This window comes from Panthera leo, chromosome B4, assembly GCF_018350215.1.
Source record: "Panthera leo isolate Ple1 chromosome B4, P.leo_Ple1_pat1.1, whole genome shotgun sequence".
In the NCBI taxonomy this organism is placed as follows: Eukaryota; Metazoa; Chordata; class Mammalia; order Carnivora; family Felidae; genus Panthera; species Panthera leo.
The window spans coordinates 28109198-28128528 of record NC_056685.1 but is presented as its reverse complement, the minus strand read 5'-3'; the positions used below and the strand labels follow the sequence as shown (position 1 = coordinate 28128528).

General features: G+C 35.5%; 1 protein-coding gene across 10 annotated transcripts in view; it reads right to left on the bottom strand.

Moving 5' to 3' along the window:
- Nucleotides 1-19331, bottom strand: part of ZEB1 (zinc finger E-box binding homeobox 1) — a 198413-nt gene that overhangs the window by 111888 nt on the left and 67194 nt on the right. The window contains exon 4 of one of the 10 annotated variants that reach the window (XR_006204623.1): nucleotides 7562-7579. The exons of 7 other annotated variants lie outside the window; for them this stretch is intronic. The gene's annotated coding sequence lies outside the window, so the exon portion shown is untranslated. Of the gene's footprint in view, nucleotides 1-7561; nucleotides 7580-9649; nucleotides 9688-16898; nucleotides 16916-19331 lie in introns of those variants that run through there. 2 more of the 10 variants (XR_006204622.1, XR_006204624.1) reach the window with 2 other exon arrangements.

Sequence of the window (19331 nt, the reverse complement as noted above, 5' to 3'; positions counted from 1 at the left end):
GGCTGGTTCTGAGTATGTGTGTGGTGGTGGGGGCTAGCTACAGGCATGCATGGGCAGTAAGGACAAGGCCAGCTGTATGAAGTTGTTCTGCTATGGGGGTCATCTCTCAGAACGCATTCAGTAGTGGATCTAGGTTGGTGGCAGGAACTGAATGCAGCCATAGGGGGGCATATGCGTGGTGGTGGCCTCTAAGCACTTATGTGGGGGCAGTGCCAGCAGAGTGTTTAAATGTGCAGCTGTGGGGGTTGACAACTAGTGCATGCATGGCAGGGGAAACCCAGACTGACAGCGGTAGCTGGGCAATGGAGGCTAGTGGATAGGTTGCATGTGATAGCATAGGTTATTTCGTTTTGTATTATAGTAGTGAAATATAAAAATCAAAATGCTCAACATATTTAATTATACCAATTTCAGCTTAGAAGTCTACATCACAAAAAGATAGATATTAAGACATCACTTATAAATATACTTAAAAACTAAATTTGTCTTCCCTCCCCCAAATATATTAAATATTAAATTACAGCCAATGAAAAACAAGAGTATTTAGTCAAGGTAGTCTTTATAACTATGCATTTTGTTTCATAACTATGTGTTAACAGTGAACAATACTTCATATTTAAAATCTGAGGGGAAAAAAAACTCCTCAGATAATCACACTTCTGCATAGGACATAAACTATAGCAGAGGATTTAATTTCAAACATTTCAACACATTTTTATACCAGCAATTAGGTAGAGTAGACCAGTAAGACATTAGCATTTACATCTAAAATTTGTAGAAATAATTCCAGCGCTGATTAACAATTAGATATCTCATATTCTGAAGCACTCTTAAATTTTTGAGTGTCAACTTGGGTGGCTCTTAAAACACTGAATAATTCTGAATAACTTTTTTGTTACTGTTCACAGTTGAAGAGAAATGAACATTTATCGCCAATAATGATTTATAAAGGGTTCGGCAACAAAATAACCAATCAATTGTGTTTCTAAATTATCTTTCAGGAGGGAAAAAAGGCAACAAACATCTCAAATACAGGTTTTACGTTCAAATGTACTTTTCACCTTTCTATACTAAGAATCACTCAAACTGTACTTACAAAATTGCCAAAGTATGTCAAGGTACCGAGTAAACGGTAAACGGCTCTGTTGATGTCAGACATGAATTATGTAAATGGAAAATAACTGATGATACAAGCAAGTCCAGAAAGACAGGATGCGTTTTTTTAATTAAAAAAAAGTTTTAAGTACAGGAGAAATATCAACAATACACAAGAAGACATTATTTAAAAGAGACATAATGCTACCACCCATAATGACTACTCCCTCCCTGGGGGATGATGAGAGCGTCCTTTGTCTATACTGGCAGTGGTACAGATATACCAGTATTCGTAGTAGCAGCAACAACAGCAGTCAGTAGTATTAAGTTATCCTTGCTTAACTTATACAACGTATAGAAACATTATTAGCATTACTTCTCAGAAATGTAATTTGTTTTATACACATGTATCATGCCAGTGGTTAAGAATTTTTGACATTTAGATTTCTAGAATTAAAGGAGCAAAATCAAAACAAATCTGTTTTTATAGGACTATACTATTTTTTTCACAGACATCTTGTTCACCCTTTTGAACAGTTAATTATATTGGAAACATAGATAGACTTCAGGACATTGCATTTCACCATCAGCAATGCCTACCAGGTCAAAGGTCTTTGTAAAATAAGGATGATGGAGGTAGACAAAGGGGGTAGTAAAATGATTTTGAATGAAAAACAATATATAACTGATTAAACACTTGGATTGGGTGAAACCTAGGATTCCTGTTTCTCAACACTATTGTTTGAATAAAGTTCATCCACTCAATGTTAAGTTTCAGTTTCAATCTTTCAAGAACGGTTAAACATCGCAAAGTATGAACAATGCTTCTATCATTCTTTTGGTGGTGTTCCTTATTTAATATATCCAAAGATCCAGTCAACAATGCTACTATTTATATCAAGTGAGGACTGAATTTTACTTTGCTGGGGTGTCTTGAAACAGAAGGGAGATAGTTATGACAGGTAAAGGCCTGGTATACACAGCATGAAGTGTCTGATACAACACCACACAGGTCAAGGATATCATGATTAGATGATCTAAAATGAGTTATTATAGGTAGCAATGTGAAAACATTAAATCACAACCTCTAAAATCACACAGTTACTGATAGAGATATGGAATGAGAGAGGTTGCCTTAGTTTGAGAAGCAAATAATTTCATAACTAAACTGAGAACTACGTAAAATGTGTCTCATACGGCAACCCCTCTAACTTTCAAGCTTATTTTAAAATAATTATGATTTTATGAGTTGTTTGCAAGACCATGCTATATTTGGTTATGCCCCAATTAACCTTTTAAGACAACAAAACAACTAAGGTAGAAACACTCAATAGCCCTATCTAATGAGAACAAATTTATACATAATGCACTGTATAAATACAAACCAAAATTTGGGCAAACACCACAGTTTATGAAAAATTTTTCCCTGAATTACTGTATTCCCCTTCCAGTAGAGTTATTATTACCAGTTGGGAAGAGGAGAAAAACAAGTAACATTTGTTGTACTAAAGCTCAACTGTTATGTGCCATGCACTACGCTGGGTGCTTTCAAATATTGACTCATGTAATTTTGCAAGTGGCGATAAAATTTATTAGCCCCAGGTTACATCTCAAAAAACTGAGACACAGAGATATTATGCACTTGAAAAAAATTACATCTAGGATGGAAAGGTAGAGAAAAGAGAAAATAAAAATGATGGCCACAAAAGGCACTTTGGGAGGGGGTAGGGCTTTGTCAGGAGATTTCAGGGGGTGAGCATGTGGCAATGGACCAGCTTTCATGAAACAGCAGACAACCAAAAGAGCTGTTTTAGGGACAGCTGGAAACACACACTGGCACAGGGAAGAAGATATTTTATCTTTTTATGTTTATGAACATCAAGTTTATTTTAATTGCCATAAAATTGTGAAAATGTTCGATCTACAAAATTATTATTTTTTTTTAATATATGAAATTTATTGTCAAATTGGTTTCCATACAACACCCAGTGCTCATCCCAAAAGGTGCCCTCCTCAACACCCATCACCCACCCTCCCCTCCATCCCACCCCCCATCAACCCTCAGTTTGTTCTCAGTTTTTAACAGTCTCGATCTACAAAATTAAAATGTAACCAAATCTCATTTATTTTTTTTAATTTTTAAATTTTCTTTAAAAACTTTTAAAGTTTGGGGCGCCTGGGTGGCTCAGTCGGTTAAGCGTCCGACTTCAGCTTAGGTCACGATCTCATGGTCCGTGAGTTCGAGCCCCGCATCGGGCTCTGGGCTGATGGCTCAGAGCCTGGAGCCTGCTTCTGATTCTGTGTCTCCCTCTCTCTCTCTGCCCCTCCCCTGTTCATGCTCTGTCTCTCTCTGTCTCAAAAATAAATAAACGTTAAAAAAAATTTAAAAAAAAAAAAAAAAAACAAAACTTTTAAAGTTTATTTTATTTGCTTTGAAAGAAGGAGTGAATGAACCAGCTGGGGAGGGGCAGAGAGAGGGGGACAGAGAGAGAATCCCAAGCAGGCTCCACACTGCCAGTGCAGAGCCCTAGGTGGGGCTCAAACCCATGAACCGTGAGATTATGACCTGAACCAAAACCGAGAGTCAAAGGCTTAAGTGACTGAACCACCGAGGCACCCCACCAAATCTCAATTTTAAAGATACGAACCAGAAGTAGAATAGAATCAGAAGTTTTATAGGTAGCCTTAATAAGAGACTAGATTTCTTTGCCTTCAAACTTTATTCTGGAAAAAAAGCCCACTGAAATGCCTATCAGTGAACAACTGAGCACACCGGCTTCACTCTGCATCAACTTTATCCTTATGCCTTCTTTGTCCCTTTCTCCTTTCTTTGGATAAATATGTTCAGTCCTTTTGCCCAATAGGTTTTTCTATTTCTACACCACCCCCAAGACTATAGCCTCTGATTCCTAAAGTCAGGGCTTCCCTAACTCTGTATCTGGCACCACACATTCCCTTCCTTTTTTAAACTGCAGCTTGTCAAAAGTAATTTCTCCCATCATCCACATAACGAAAATTCTACCTCTTGTGTAAAGCTTTTTTAGGCTAAAGAAAAAGATGCATTTTTTTTTTTGCTAGACTATTTCAGAAGAAACAAGTGTTTATTATCTGTGAAGTCCAAAAAGCATTTACCACGTTATCAATATATTCTTTGCCTCATGCTATTTGTTCAGTTGCTTACATGTCTTCTAAGGGGCTGTGTTGACATTGTATATTTTAGGCTTCTGATAAGTGGACATTATATTTAACTTCATTTTTTTATGGTTATTACCTTACATAATGTCATGCAAAACTAGATGCAGAACTAATGCTTCTAATATAGTTTATGTTCCATGCAATGTTATAATTCTGGATAAAAATAAATGAAATAGGGGCATCCTGGTGGCTCAGTTAATCGACTGACTCTTGATTATGACTCAGGTTATGATCTTATGATGGTAAGATGGAGTCCCACATCGGGGCTCTGTGCTGGGCACATGGAGCCTGCTTGGGATTCTCTCTCTCCCTCTCTCTCTCTGCCCCTTCCCTCCTTGCATGCTTCCATCTCTCTTAAAAATATGAAATAAAAACCATTCTTATCCATAACTTAGACTCTATGGCTATTAAAAAATATTAACTATATGACTCTCTAAAAATGTCCTCTTGCAACAGGAGAAACTATAGGGTAAGTCAGCTGGCTTTGGCGTTCTCTGTTATACTTCAGGATATAGAAGAGTTTCAACACCCTTGCTAGGCTGACGGTACTCCAGCTTAAACCTTTAGCCTGGTGCTTCCTGATAGCTCTCTTCCGAAATACTTTACAAATACAGGAGGTTAAAATATTTCCGACTGAGGACAAGGAATCCTTAAATTTATATAAGAAAGTGTCTTAAAGAAACTAATTTTTCCATTTTAAAGCAGAAATTTCACAGTAGTCATCTTATAATGGAAATTTTGGTATTCCCCCCTTCTCTAATTTTAAAATGTTCAATCTCTATTATATTGCTAGGTAATTTATAAAAGTGGGCACAAACTTTCACTAAATCAGCCAAGAAACCAGTGGTGTTGTTATATCTCCACACTCCTATCTTTTTCACAGTTTCACTCCTAAAAGAGTAGAGTCTCATTCTAGATCATGTGGTTTAAATATAATGACTTTTGGATGAGATCTGTGAAGTAGAATTAAATTTAGGCAATCCCTTCCCCCAACCATTTTTTTTCACAGTTTATTAGAATAAAAGAACTCTTTCTTAAGTGAAAGAATGTAAAAAAAGTTTGGCTTTGTTTTAGCTTTGTTATGCACCAAATGATATTAAGGTACCTAAGCAAGGAGGAGATCTGGTAAAAGAGTCTTGGTGTGATAGAAACAATAAATGAGTATATGTAACCATTGAATAAAAGAAAGAAATCAACAGGCCTCCTTAAAAACTCCTTAAAATCTGTTTGGGATTTTGAATTTCTAAATTTTAATTTCCAAAATTTTTTAAAAATAAACTTCACAGTTATTGTAAAGAAACAATTACCATGTTAGATATAATAACAATATTAGGGGGGCATAATGACCAAATAATAAAGTACTATACTGAATATAAAGCATCAGGCTCTACGGGTGAAGAAAACACTACTGTGGTTTGCATAAACATGTAGTAGGTTAATTCAGGAATAGAATCCTGTACTTCCAACTGTTTTTATGTCTCAAACTATATATGCTATATATTTACTTGATAAAGTCTCTATTAGAAGTTATATTATATCTTGGATATACACAAACCTGCACACACATATACATACACACACACACACACATATTTTTTTTTAGGTAGGTGTGTGCAGGTATGTGTATACATACACACACACACACATATATATATATACATATATATATGTATATATATATATATGTATATATATATATATTTTTTTTTTTTTTAAGTAGGCTTCACCCCCAGTGTGGAGCCCAATGTGGGGCTTGAACTCATGACCCTAAGATCAAGACTTGAGCTGAGATCATGAGTTGGACGCTTAACCTACTGAGCCACCCAGGTGCCCTTCTTTGATATTTTTATAAAAAATTTTAATAAACTCCTATTTCCCCTTACCTAATCCTTTGGTAAGTGAATACATACATGCATACATACAAAATCACTTTCAAATTAGGCTAATATTCCACAATATTTCATGGTCTATAAGTCATACTTTAAAAATAATTCCCACTCTGGCTATACTGGGAAAAGGAATAAAGAACCAAGGAGACAGAAGAAATCTCTGCTTCCTTTTCTCCTCTGTCGTTTATTGTCTGCACAGTTATATCATTTGGATCCAGTGAGAAATGAAAATGTAGGGAGGACCCCTGTTTGCAAATTATTAAAAATGTAAAGATGGTAATAGCAAAGCATTAAACTGAGTGCTGCTAAGTCCTGTGTGACTACCCAAATCACATGCCAATGAAGCTATCCTGCTCTTTTCCCTGTGGCCTTGACTTTGTTTCACACCCTCACCCACTCTTTTGTTGGAGACTTAGTTCCTCTAAAGTCAGCCACATTTGCCTTCACCTCTTAGCCACTACACAGCTTACTGGCAGAGACCACATTCCCTCTCTGATAATGCCACTATCTTCAAATTGAAATAATAAAAGGAGAGACGCATCTGAGTATGATAAAAAGCAAGGTCCTTAGTTTAGCACAATACCTCTCAATGGTCTTTGAATTATTTTAATTGTAACCTAGTCCTTATAGGATAAGAACAGTATATAATAAACCCACAAAAGGATCAACTTGCTAGAAAACTATACAAACGCAAAGTGCAAACTAACACATGAAAGCGAGCAGAAGTAAACTTAAATATACCAAATATGTTGTGTGTGTGTGTTTTTTAACAAAGATAAAAAATTCTCTCAAGTAGGAGGTATGCATTTGGCTTTTACCCTATCATCAGTTAAGAAGATTTCTGAATATGACTTCAAGGCTACAAAGTGGGCAACTTTTTAGTAAATGAATACTTGCTTGTACAGGTAAGTGCTGTATATACATGGGTAAGTAAAAAATGTACAAAGGCAGATAGGCAGAAGCTTGAATTTTTTATTAACAAATAATCATTTATTTATTCTTTTTGAAACAAGAAGGAGAATCACTATAATGAAACAAACTTTAGGAAGAGTAAAAAACAAAAAGGTTGTAGAAAACGATATCTAGCAATCAGAGAAGCAATGATTGATTTTATTAAGATACAGTCTTCAAATATAATTGCAATCATACATTAATTTATTTCAAACACATTGTTCCTGCTCTTAAAAAGAGTATGATTTACTTTTATATGTCCAGAAAGATAATACAGTGAATCTTTTATAACTTAAGCAAAAATTTAATAAATATAGGCTGGTCTGTTCATAGTCAACACTTACACAGCTTATCCGTTTACAAACTATGTTGAATTTTCAGCAGCAATGTGCCTTTCGTATTTTCTCCATCTATTTTAAAAGGTGTTATTATTTCAAAAAATAAGGTTTCTGCAAAAACATGACAGTTTTACCATATTATTAACATCATGTTTTATATGTAGATGTTAAGAAATACCTACTTTTAAGGTATTTTTGAAACATTTAAATAAAGTTTATAAAAGCTAAATATAAAATATAAGTGATATATTTAATAAACCATCTTGCATACCCACAATATCAGATATCTTTTAAAGGAAGTAGTTTGAACAAGATTCTATAAGATGTTGTTTCTATTATTTTGTCAGGTCTAGCTAGCAGATTAGTAGTATCAAGTCTCTTATTTTTGAAAAATTTTTTCATATTTGTCTCAAATATTTCTATTTTTAAATTCAAGACATAGGAGGGAAAGTCATCGAATTTTACACAAATAATTCTTCTCTAAAGAAAGGAGTGATTTCTGAGTTTAAATAGAAGTTAGTTCCAACTGCCTGGAACAAGGTCATTTTTTGCCTCTATGCTAGAACCCAGTGAAAAAGAGTCACAATATTACCTTTAATGCATGCAATTCAAACATTACTAATTTTTAATTGGTTGGAGGAGGGGTCAAATAAAGCTACCTAGTTATTAAATGTAGTGGTTCACAAATTATGGTCCCTGGAATAACAACATCAGCTCCATCTGGGAACTTGTTAGAAATTTCTTGGAAATTCTGGGGCTCCTGCCCAGACCTGCTAAATCAGAAACAATGGGAAAAGGGTCTACCAATCTTTGTTTAAACAAGTCCTCTACATGATTCTGATTCAGCTTAAGAACCAGTGGCTTAAGAGACTCTTAAAAACTGAGAATAAACTGAGGGTTGATGGGGAGTGGGAGGGAGGGGGAAAGTGGGTGATGGGCATTGAGGAGGGCACCTGTTGGGATGAGGACTGGGTGTTGTATGGAAACCAATTTGACAATAAATTTCATATTAAAAAAAAAAAAAGAACCAGTGGCTTAATAGGTCTTCAAAACGTATCAGAAGGTATTTGAAATAAAACTGTCCAAATTTCACGTATTTTTTTACTTATAAAGTATCTCTAGACCAAATGAATAGTTTAAGTGAAGCTCATAAGAAACACAAATAAATTTTACAAATATATTAAATCTTTTTAGCAATAATACAATCAAACCATATGAGAGAGAAATTATGATCAAATGTAATGTCTTGGTCAACAACAGGTTAAAAAGAACCACTAAAAAAGCTGTAAGTAATTACCGTATAAATCATCTTAGGAATTAAGAAATCATAAGTACACGACAACTACTGAGCTCACACCAGGTACAAAATGCAACATAAAAGAGAGAAAACTACCCACTCCTTAAGGACACTGGGTCTGAAGTAAGCTATAGTAAGACAGCTTCATCAATTCCAATATAAAAATGTCCATCAACGGATGAATGGATAAAGAAATTGTGGTTTATATACACAATGGAATACTACGTGGCAATGAGAAAGAACAAAATATGGCCCTTTGTAGCAACATGGATGGAACTGGAGAGTGTGATGCTAAGTGAAATAAGCCATACAGAGAAAGACAGATACCATATGGTTTCACTCTTATGTGGATCCTGAGAAACTTAACAGAAACCCATGGGGGAGGGGAAGAAAAAAAAAAAAAAAGAGGTTAGAGTGGGAGACAGCCAAAGCATAAGAGACTGTTAAAAACTGAGAACAAACTGAGGGTTGATGGGGGGTGGGAGGGAGGGGAGGGTGGGTGATGGGTATTGAGGAGGGCACCTTTTGGGATGAACACTGGGTGTTGTATGGAAACCAATTTGACAATAAATTTCATATATTAAAAAAAAAAACCACATCCACACAACATAAAAAAAAAATAAATAAAGTTAGTCTGTTTTAAGCGGTAAAAAAAATAAATAAAATAAATAAAATAAAACAGGTCCTCCGATAACATACCATCTGGAATTAATAATATTTGCATCTCTTATTTTTTGGGAGATTTTTCATTACTAATTCGATTTCTATACTGGTTATGGGTCTGTTCAAATTTCTTATTTCTTCCTGTTTCAGTTTTGGTAGTTAGTATGTTTCTAGGAATTTGTCCATTTCTTCCAGATTGTCATTTTATTGGCATGTAATTGCTCCACTGCTGGTGGGCATGCAAACTGGTGCGGCCACTCTGGAAAACAGTATGGAGGTTCCTCAAAAAGTAAAAATAGAACTATGACCCAGCAATTGTACCACTAGGTATTTATCCAAGGGATACAGGTGTGCCGTTCCAAAGGGGCACATGCACCCCCATGTTTATAGCAGCACTATCAACAATAGCCAAAGTATGGAAAGAGCCCAAATGTCCATCGATGGATGAATGGATAAAGAAGATGTGGTGTGTGTATATATATATATATATATATATATACACACACACACACACACATACATACATACATATACATATACGTATGTATATATACATACGTATATGTATATACATACATATGTACATATATACATATACGTATACATATATACATATATATGCATATATGTATGTATATACATATACATATGCATATATATGTATATACATGTATATATGTATGTGTGTGTATATATATACACACACACACACACAATGGAGTATTACTCTGCAATCAAAAAGAATGAACTCTTGCCATTTCCAACTGTGTGGATGGAACTGGAGGGCATTATGCTAAGCAAAATTAGTCAGAGAAAGACAAATATCATTATGACTTCACTCGTATGAGGACTTTAAGATACAAAACAGATGAACATAAGGGAAGGGAAGCAAAAGTAATATAAAAACAGGGAGGGGGGACAAAACATAAGAGACTTTTAAATGTGGAGAACAGAGGGTTGCTGGAGGGGTTGTGGGAGGGAGATGGGCTAAGTGGCATTAAGGAATCTACTCCTGAAATCATTGTTGCACTATATGCTACCCAATTTGAATGTAAATTAAAAAAAAAAATAAATAAAAAACACTGAATTAAAAAAAGATTTGCATCTCTATGCTTCTTTAGTATTCAACATGTCTTTTCTCTTAAAGGTAAATAATCTTTCTGCTCCTGTCATAAAATATATATTCCAAGTTTTAGGGTCTTTTAAAAATTTTCTTCTGATTTTTCACCTTTTCCTATTTTGCCTTCCTGACTAACATCCTTCTTGATAAACCGTAAAGTCATTCTCATCCATCTCTTCTTAGTTTTGAAGCTCATGATGTGTCTGTATGAACCCTGTTCCCTCACTTAACAACTTTTCCTTTTTCCACATATATTTGAATAAAGAATGTTCTAGGCTTCCTTTAAAAAGTATAAATCAAGGGGCACTTGGGTGGTTCAGCTGGTTAAGCGCCTGACTCTTGATTTCGGCTCAGGTCATGATCTCGCAGTCATGGGATCAAGCCCCAAGTCAGGCTCTGCACTGACAGTGTGGATCCTGCTTGTGATTCTCTCTCTCTCTGTGCCCCTCCCCTGCTCTCTCTCTCTCAAAATAAATAAGCTTTTTTTAAAAAAAGTATAAATCAAGCCAATGAAGCACATCTACTTTTTTTAGATCCTTGAACAAATAAAATTCCTGAAAGAGGCCATTGAGAACCCAAGAACGTTCCTCCAGTTAAATACCCAGGGCAGTTCATCTGGCTCTAGCATTAGAAATAATAAATCTGCATATAGTGTGGCAATAGTCTGTATAGCATTATAAAATATAACCCACTATCTTTAAGGAAAAGAAAATTAGCTTTCCTGATTCCTATCACAAAACATTTTGCGTTGTATGTCCCAAACCCCCCAAAAAGTATATTTCTAGTGATTTTACTGAACTATTGTCTCAATCTAACAAGTGTTCTTACAAGACAGGCATTTAAAGGAAAAAAACACTTCTTTAAAAAGAAACATTATTCCATCTGAGACTCGAATATGCTAAAGCTGTAGAATAAGAACTTTTAACATAATTCTTTAGTTTTGACAAGTCATTTAAAGCTGCCAAAAAGCTGAGTATTAGAAATGCCAAGGTCTCATCCCCCACCCCCACAAACACATATGATCCTAATTACAGGACAGGAATACAGAGTAAGTATTTTACATAGGTAATATTTTGAAAAAGTATTAACTAATCAGTACATACTATAACAACAATAGCTGTTACTGATAATTGATAAAGGTCACTGTTTACTGAGTATCAGGCTCTATACTTAGTACTTTATAAATATTCTCTCTAATCCTCATAACAACTCTGCAAACTCAATGTTACTATTCCAATTTTACATGGAAAGAAGCTAAATCACCCTGTAAAATCAAGCTTTTCATTTCAACTTGTCTAAGGCAACACAGCTAGTACAGTAACACTGATAACTGAACCCAAGCAGACTAATTCCGAAGTCTGGTCTTTTCTGCTATGTGATAATCGCTTCCCCTAGATTATACTTATTATACTTATTTTACATATGTACTTACATGATGCTATATTTAACTGCATTACTTTTTTTGATTCATTTACTGGGATTTCTGGTAGTGAATAACAGTAAGAGCCCCAAAAGTATGTCTTAAAGAAAATTCCAGAGTGCTTTCTCTAAGTCTGGCCTTAATCCAATCTTCCTTGTTCTAAATTTTGATCTATGAGAAGTTGCTTCTGGCTGAGAAAGATAAAATGAAATGGCAGTTCTGCACTTCCTGTGTCAAGTCAAGTGTTTCAGTATTCAGGAAAGTTTAATCTCCAACAGACTCCGGATTGAGCATTTCATGCTCTTTTCATTATAAACCAAAGCTTTTATGAAAGGTCACTAGAAAGCAATCAGAAGAAATAATAATGAAGTTCAAAAGAAACAAGAGGCACAGCAATCGTCCCAAAGTTGGGAGAGACTTCAGCAATCACTTAGTAGTCCAGTATGTGTTTGCAGATGGGAGAACTGAAAGCTTGAGAAATAAATGGCTGTCCAGGGTCCCATGTGATTAATCAAACTTTCCTGACACTCAGTCCAGTGCTGAGTTCATAACTGCAAGAATACCCTCTCTTTGCACTCACAGAGTTCTTCCTGATCCTCTATTCTTTTCTTAGGATCATTATTCTTTAGCTACTCCAGATACTTCAGAGAAATCTTGGACAAATGTTTATTTTATTATATTTATTGGAAAACAAATTTTACTGCTCACATGTGTACTTTCTTCTCCATTCTTACTACCATGCTGGATGGCAACCTCGAAAAGGAGAATGGTTTATTTATAATGAACATCAGCAATATGGTCTGTTATCAGTTGTTTAAAAAGACAAAAATGGAGACGATAGTGAAACACAGAAAATGGATGTCATAGTTAGGAATCAAAATTAAAGACATATTATGATTATAATTATTTAAAATAGTTATGCATGTAGTCAAGACAGAAAATATGGACATTTGGAAACAATAATTATTTGGTGGTTTATAATGGTTTATTTTAAAAAGTTATCTTAAAAAGGAATAACCTTGGGGCACTTGAATGGCCCAGTCAGTTCAGTGTGCAACTTTGGCTCAGGTCATGATCTCACAGTTTGTGAGTTTGAGCCCCACATTGGGCTCACTGTTGTCGGCACAGAGTCCTCTTTGGATCCTCTGTCCCCTCCTCTCTCGGCCCCTCCCCTGCTTGTGTTATTTCAAAAATAAATAAATATTTTTAAAAATTAGTATTCATCTTAAGCTTTTTGAAGCTTGCAAACCTATAAAACAAGGGCCTGGAATTAACAACTAAAAAAAACTAAACTAACTAAACTAAACTAAAACTAAACTAAATTAACAACTAAAAAAACCACAGAAAGCAAAAAAAACCTCCTACATTGCACTAAATCACCAATGCTTTTAAAAACAGAAAGATTCTAAGAAATTTCCACATTGTAGTATACTCAAATGGTCATATTCAATTTCAAACAGTACTTATTTTTTTTAGCATTCTACACTTATAAAGTTAGATAGGTAAATACGTTGAACAAGGATTTGTTCAAAGAAGCAAGTTCTGTATGTTAAAGTATCAGTATACATAGTCATATTTCTAACGCCTGCTGTCTACTGAAACGTTTGACCACTTATTAAATGATCCAAGGGCTCTCAAAATCCCTGAATTAGTTTTAAATTTTTTGTGTTGACTATTTTCTACTACATTCATTCATTCAACAAATATTAATTGAGTGAATAACATGAGCCAGGCACTATACTTCTGTGTGCTGAGGACAGAGAAGTGAACAAAGTAAACACAGCCTTTGCCCTTTCATTTTAGAGAAATGCGGAAGAAAATAATAGAAAAAGTAAGTAAAATACGAGGATGGTAGATGGCAATAAGGCTTACAAGAAAAGAAACACAAAGGAGGAAGGACAATTAGGGTGGAGTGGGGGAATTTTACAATTTTAGACTGAGTGGCTAAGGAAAGCCTAAGGAAAATAAAAATCCCAAACTGATGAAGGAATGAGCCATGGAGAAGTGTTACGGGCAGAGAAAATAGCCAGTGCAAATCTTCCAAAGCAAGAACTTGCCTGACACATTCCAAGAACAGCAAAGAGGTAAATACGACTAGAGAAAAGTGAGTCGGACAGAAGAGCAAAGTGAGTAGGGGGAGAAAAATAGCTGGTATCTGGGAATAACAGGGGTCCAGAGGATAGAGCCATGGTAGACCATTTCTTGGACTCTGGCTTTTATTGACTGAAATGAGAAGTTGATGGAGGGTTTCCCTCAAGGAGTGACATAATAAGACCTATATTTTAATGTAATTATTCTACATGCTGTATTAAGAACTGATTGAAGTAAATCAAGGGCAAAGACAGGAAGACCAATCATAGGAGGCTTTTGTAAGAATATGGACAAGATGTAAAGATGACTTTGATCATAGATATAGCAGTGGAAATGGTAATCAGTACTGAATTCGGAGTATATATTAGGGGCACACACAAGAGAATATGATGACAGAGATGTGCGGATTTATCAGCCATGGATGAAAGAAAGCTACAAATCAAGGATGACATCAAGGTTGATCAAAAGAACACAACTGCAATTTACTGAGATGGGGAAAACTTGGGAGGAAGTTTTGGTGGGGGCAGAGAAGATAAGAAATTCAGTTTACTACATTACATTTTGAGAACATTAAATAACCTCTGCTCATCAGCAAATGGATGGTCGTTTATAAAATTTCTTTTATGTTTATTTATTTTTGAGAGAGAGAGAGAGGGAGGGAGGGAATGAGCCTGGGAGAGCAGAGAGAGGGAAGACAGAATCAGAAGCAGGCTCCAGGCTCTGAGCTGTCAGCACAGAGCCCGATGCAGGGCTGGAACTCAGAGCACTACCAATTCTATCAATTTAGAGGTTGGAAAGTAGGGATCAGCAGAAGAGACTGAAAGTAGCAACCGGAGAAGTAGGAAGAAAAATTAGGAAAGTGGAAAAACTGAAAGCCAAATAAAGTGTTCAATGCTGCTGCCAGGTAGGTTGAGTAAGAGGAGGACAGAGAAGTGACCAGCACAGGGGTCAGTAACGGGCAATTTTGGTACAGTGGCAGGGGTTACAGAAAACGAACTCAGAGCACAGACAACTCTTTCAAAGAGATGAGCTGTACACAGTAACAGAGAGAGAAGTGGAAACAAGAACTTTTTTAAAAAATGGGAGAAAAAAATCCAGTATTATTTGTATATTGATGAAAAAGATCTAGTAGTGAAGGAAAAATTAATAATGCAGGAGAAAGAAATCAGAATTGCCCTATTGTTTTGAGACTCATTTAACTATGATATATAATAATTTTCCATTAATAATATTTCAATATTTATCTAAAAGAATCACAGTATCTCATACATTAGTAATAATATAATTAAAAAATCAAAAATATATTTAACAGTTCCAAAAATAAGTATAAATATTGAATAAACCAATGAATAATATATTTTTTAGCAACCTCCTTGCTCAACACTTTATCAGTTAAATGTGTATTTTCTTTTGCCTTTTTACAATATACTTGCTTTAGGTAAGTGGTATCTTCAAAAGTAAGGATTATATTTTTATGCTAAAGATCGTATTTTGAGATCTATCAACTGATCTGTATAGTGGTTACTGCACTATTCATTCAAAGAACAAAATCTCCTTTTATATTCACACAGTCCTCTGAAATGGATTACTAAATCCACATTTTGTTCATATACTTTCACTGCAGAATTCAGTAAGCTGAACTATTAGCTGAATACCCTAAATGAAAAATAAAATTATTTTACCTAATCAACTTTGCTTGAATTACACAAATACATGCCCAATTCCAAAAATATCCACATGTATTTGGAAGAGCTTAAAAACGGAACTACTTTTACACCAAGGGTTGGCAAGAAAACCAAAGGCCAAATAGTAAATACCTTAGGCTTTGAGGGCTACATACAGTCTCTGTTGAGTCGTCTTCTTCTTTGTCACAATCCTAATCCTTCACAATCCTTTTTGTTAATGATTTTAAAATGTAAGAAGAATTCTTAGCTTGCAGGCCATATAAAAACAGGCCAAGGACTAGACTTGGCCCATGGGTTATAATTCGTTGACTCCTGCTTTAAACTGCTGTATAAAAGATTAGATATGATCCAGGTGAGTCATATCTCAGGATTAAAGTTGGACATTTATTTAAAGTGCTTTATATTCTGTAGAAAGGAGATATATATTTTTTTCCAAAAATAAGAAAGTTTTTCTTGAAATAGCAGGCTTAGCAATATGCTTATATCTAAAAAAACAAGTTAGTTCTTTTACTGAAAACCATGAAATATGTAAAGTAGCCACCATCTCTATTATGTAATCAATCCAAGTGATACACTTTTTAATCCAATTCTGCAACTTAATCCAACTTTGCAATCCAATTGAAACTATTTATCTCTTAAATACTGTACCAGTAAACAGTGAAAGAAAAATATCCAATAACATTTAATGTTTTCATTTCCCTATTGTTATTTCTTATATTAAAAATATGTATATACAAAGCAGTTAGATTAAAAAGATTTTAAGTCAGGAGAGCAAATTCTTTTCTACTGTCAGACCCTTTCAGATTCTGATAAAGGTAATGGACCCTTCCTCCAGAAAAGGGATACATCCAAATTCTGTCTTAATTTTAGAAAGATCCAGACTCCCTGAAGCCAAGCCATAGATCCCAGATGAAGATTCTCTGAAGTTTTTTTTAACATTTATTCATTTTTGAAAGGCAGAGAGAGAGAGAGCATGAAAGTGGGAGGGGCATAGAGAAAGGGAGACACAGAAATAGAAGCGGGCTCTGAGCTCCGGGCTCCGGGCTGTCAGCACAGAGCCCGATGTGGGGCTCGAACTCATGGACCACGAGCCACTCAGGTGCCCCAAGATTCTCTCAACTTTTTAAAAGCACAATCACTTTTCTCCTGCAGGTAATCTCACATGAGGTTTCTAAAAAGATAAAAATCTAAGTAATTACCACATGATGACAAGTGAAAACTAAATAATTACCAAATAATGACAAATAAAAGTATACTTACATATAATCTAAAAATCAAGACAAGAATCCATGCTTGGTAAAGTTTCAATGAAACTTTTCTGTCCACACACCAGCTTGTGTTCTCTTCTCCTGCAGTCTGACCAGTTTCTCACTGGGCCCAATATATGTCATATCTGTTTCTGCACTTTTCTCATGATAGCACCCTTCCCTGCAGTGCTCTTTGCCATACCTGTTCAAATCCTACTTACCCATCAGGACCCAAATTAAATTCTACCACCTCTGTCATTTTTCCTAGTAGATCACAGCCTGTATCTTCTTTCCCCTGAATTCACTGCTTTTACAACACTATTCAGGTAATCTGATAATAATTTGTATGATCACAATGATTTGTATGTTCTGAGGCTCCCAACTACAGTGCCAATAAAAACAGGCACAAACACTTCTTTGCATCATTACCCTAGGCCACAAAACTATTACAAATATGGAATATACTTCATAAATGTATGCTGAATGAGTGAATTAAATTCAGTGGTTTCAGAAAGTACTGGTTTGGTTTCACTATGTAAATGTTCATTTGGCAAAAATTTGAAAACAAACAAACCAAACACACACACACACACACACACACACACACACACTCTCTCTCTCTCTCTCTCTCTCTCTCTCTCTCTCTCTCTCTCTCCCCCCACCCCCTCTCCAGGAAATGAAATGGAGGAATTTAATTTTAAGAACTGTACTACCTGGTCAGTGACAGAACCTAAAGCTAGGTAAAACTCTGTAAACTGAAAATCATGACCATGACTACTTACTGGTTTTTTTCATGGACATGATAAAATGCCTTGATTTTAGTTCAAATTTTGTGGGCTAAATACAACATTAAATCATAAATGACTGGTGTAAACTGGGTAAACTACCAAGTCTATTAAGTATTCCACTAGTGCCAGCATTTGCTTAATTCAGTGTCATACCTATTATTCCTCTTCCCATAAAATTTCCCATGGGCGAAAACAGTCCCAGGCAGCACTGTTAAAGGAGGCAGAGTTCCTCATTCATAGTTCATATCCGACCCCGTTGGGATTCCATCCCTTTAAGATCAGGGGCTTTTATCCTACTCCCTAACACCCAGGGTTCTCTCTATGGCTCCCTGCCTAGGCTCCAACTCAGGCTTCAGGTTCTACCTCATTCTTATGTTTCTTTCCTTTCCCCTACCAAAATTTAATGAACATTTATTTCAGTCACTTTAAGTCTTGCCAAGTAAGTAGGTGGATCATTTCATATAATTAAACTCACTTTACAGTGTGGCTATTGTGCACTAATCCAAGACTGTAAGGACTGAAACACATTTTTTAAAGTATGAAGGCATCACGATGTATATGGGAAGGTGCGATTCTGCATGCATATTAAGTCAGCAGTACTTTAGGGGAAATACACTATATAGGAAAATATATGAAAAGAATAACACTTGATGAAACCACTCCTACAAACATTAGGAAGAGCATCTGATGAGATTTATAGGTGAAGAAGAGATAGGTTTACAACCCTCCCCAGGTAGAACTCTGTTAGCACACTGTTATTAATGAATGTCAAGTCATGCATTCATTCAGTTAGTAAACAGTTCTTTAGTTGCACAAATTGTGCAATGCTTCACAGGTACCTCAAACATACTGGATGCTAAATTCATTATCCCCCTCTATCACTAAAACTCATACAACAATCCATCCCTTTCCAGTGTTTGGACTTAAAGGGCACCACCATCCACTTCTGATCAAGCCAGAAACCTATGGGTTATCCTTGGTGCCTTTGTATTCCTCATCCCCTCATCTAATTAATCACCATGCCCTATAAATTCTAACTCATAAATCTCTAATATGCCCACTTCTATTCATCCTCACTTGTCACCACACTAGCTCAAACCCCATTATCTCTCCCCCGGACTTAACTGTGAAACTTGCTGACTTCACATTTTTCTATCCTGCACTGGGCAGGTATAACAAATCTCATGGTACATTCATATGATACAACATACAGCCATGAGACTGATCAGCAACCATAATCAACAATATGGGTGACTCTCAAAATCAGAATGTTGTGTCTGCCTTCTTTCATTCATATGAAATGAGCATATACTCGAGTCCCCATTTACATAAAGTACAATATAAGCGATAGCATCTATGCAGTTAAAGAAGTCAGGTGAGAGGTGTCCTCGGTGGGTGGGGGGCAAGACTGACTGGAAGGAAAGATGAAAGGGAATTTCTGGGATGCTGATGATGTTCTGTTTCTTCTTCTGGGTGATGGTCACATAGGTTATATACTTATGCTCATGAAAAGCTGTGTTATCAGGCTTTCATAATAAGTTTTAGAAAAAAT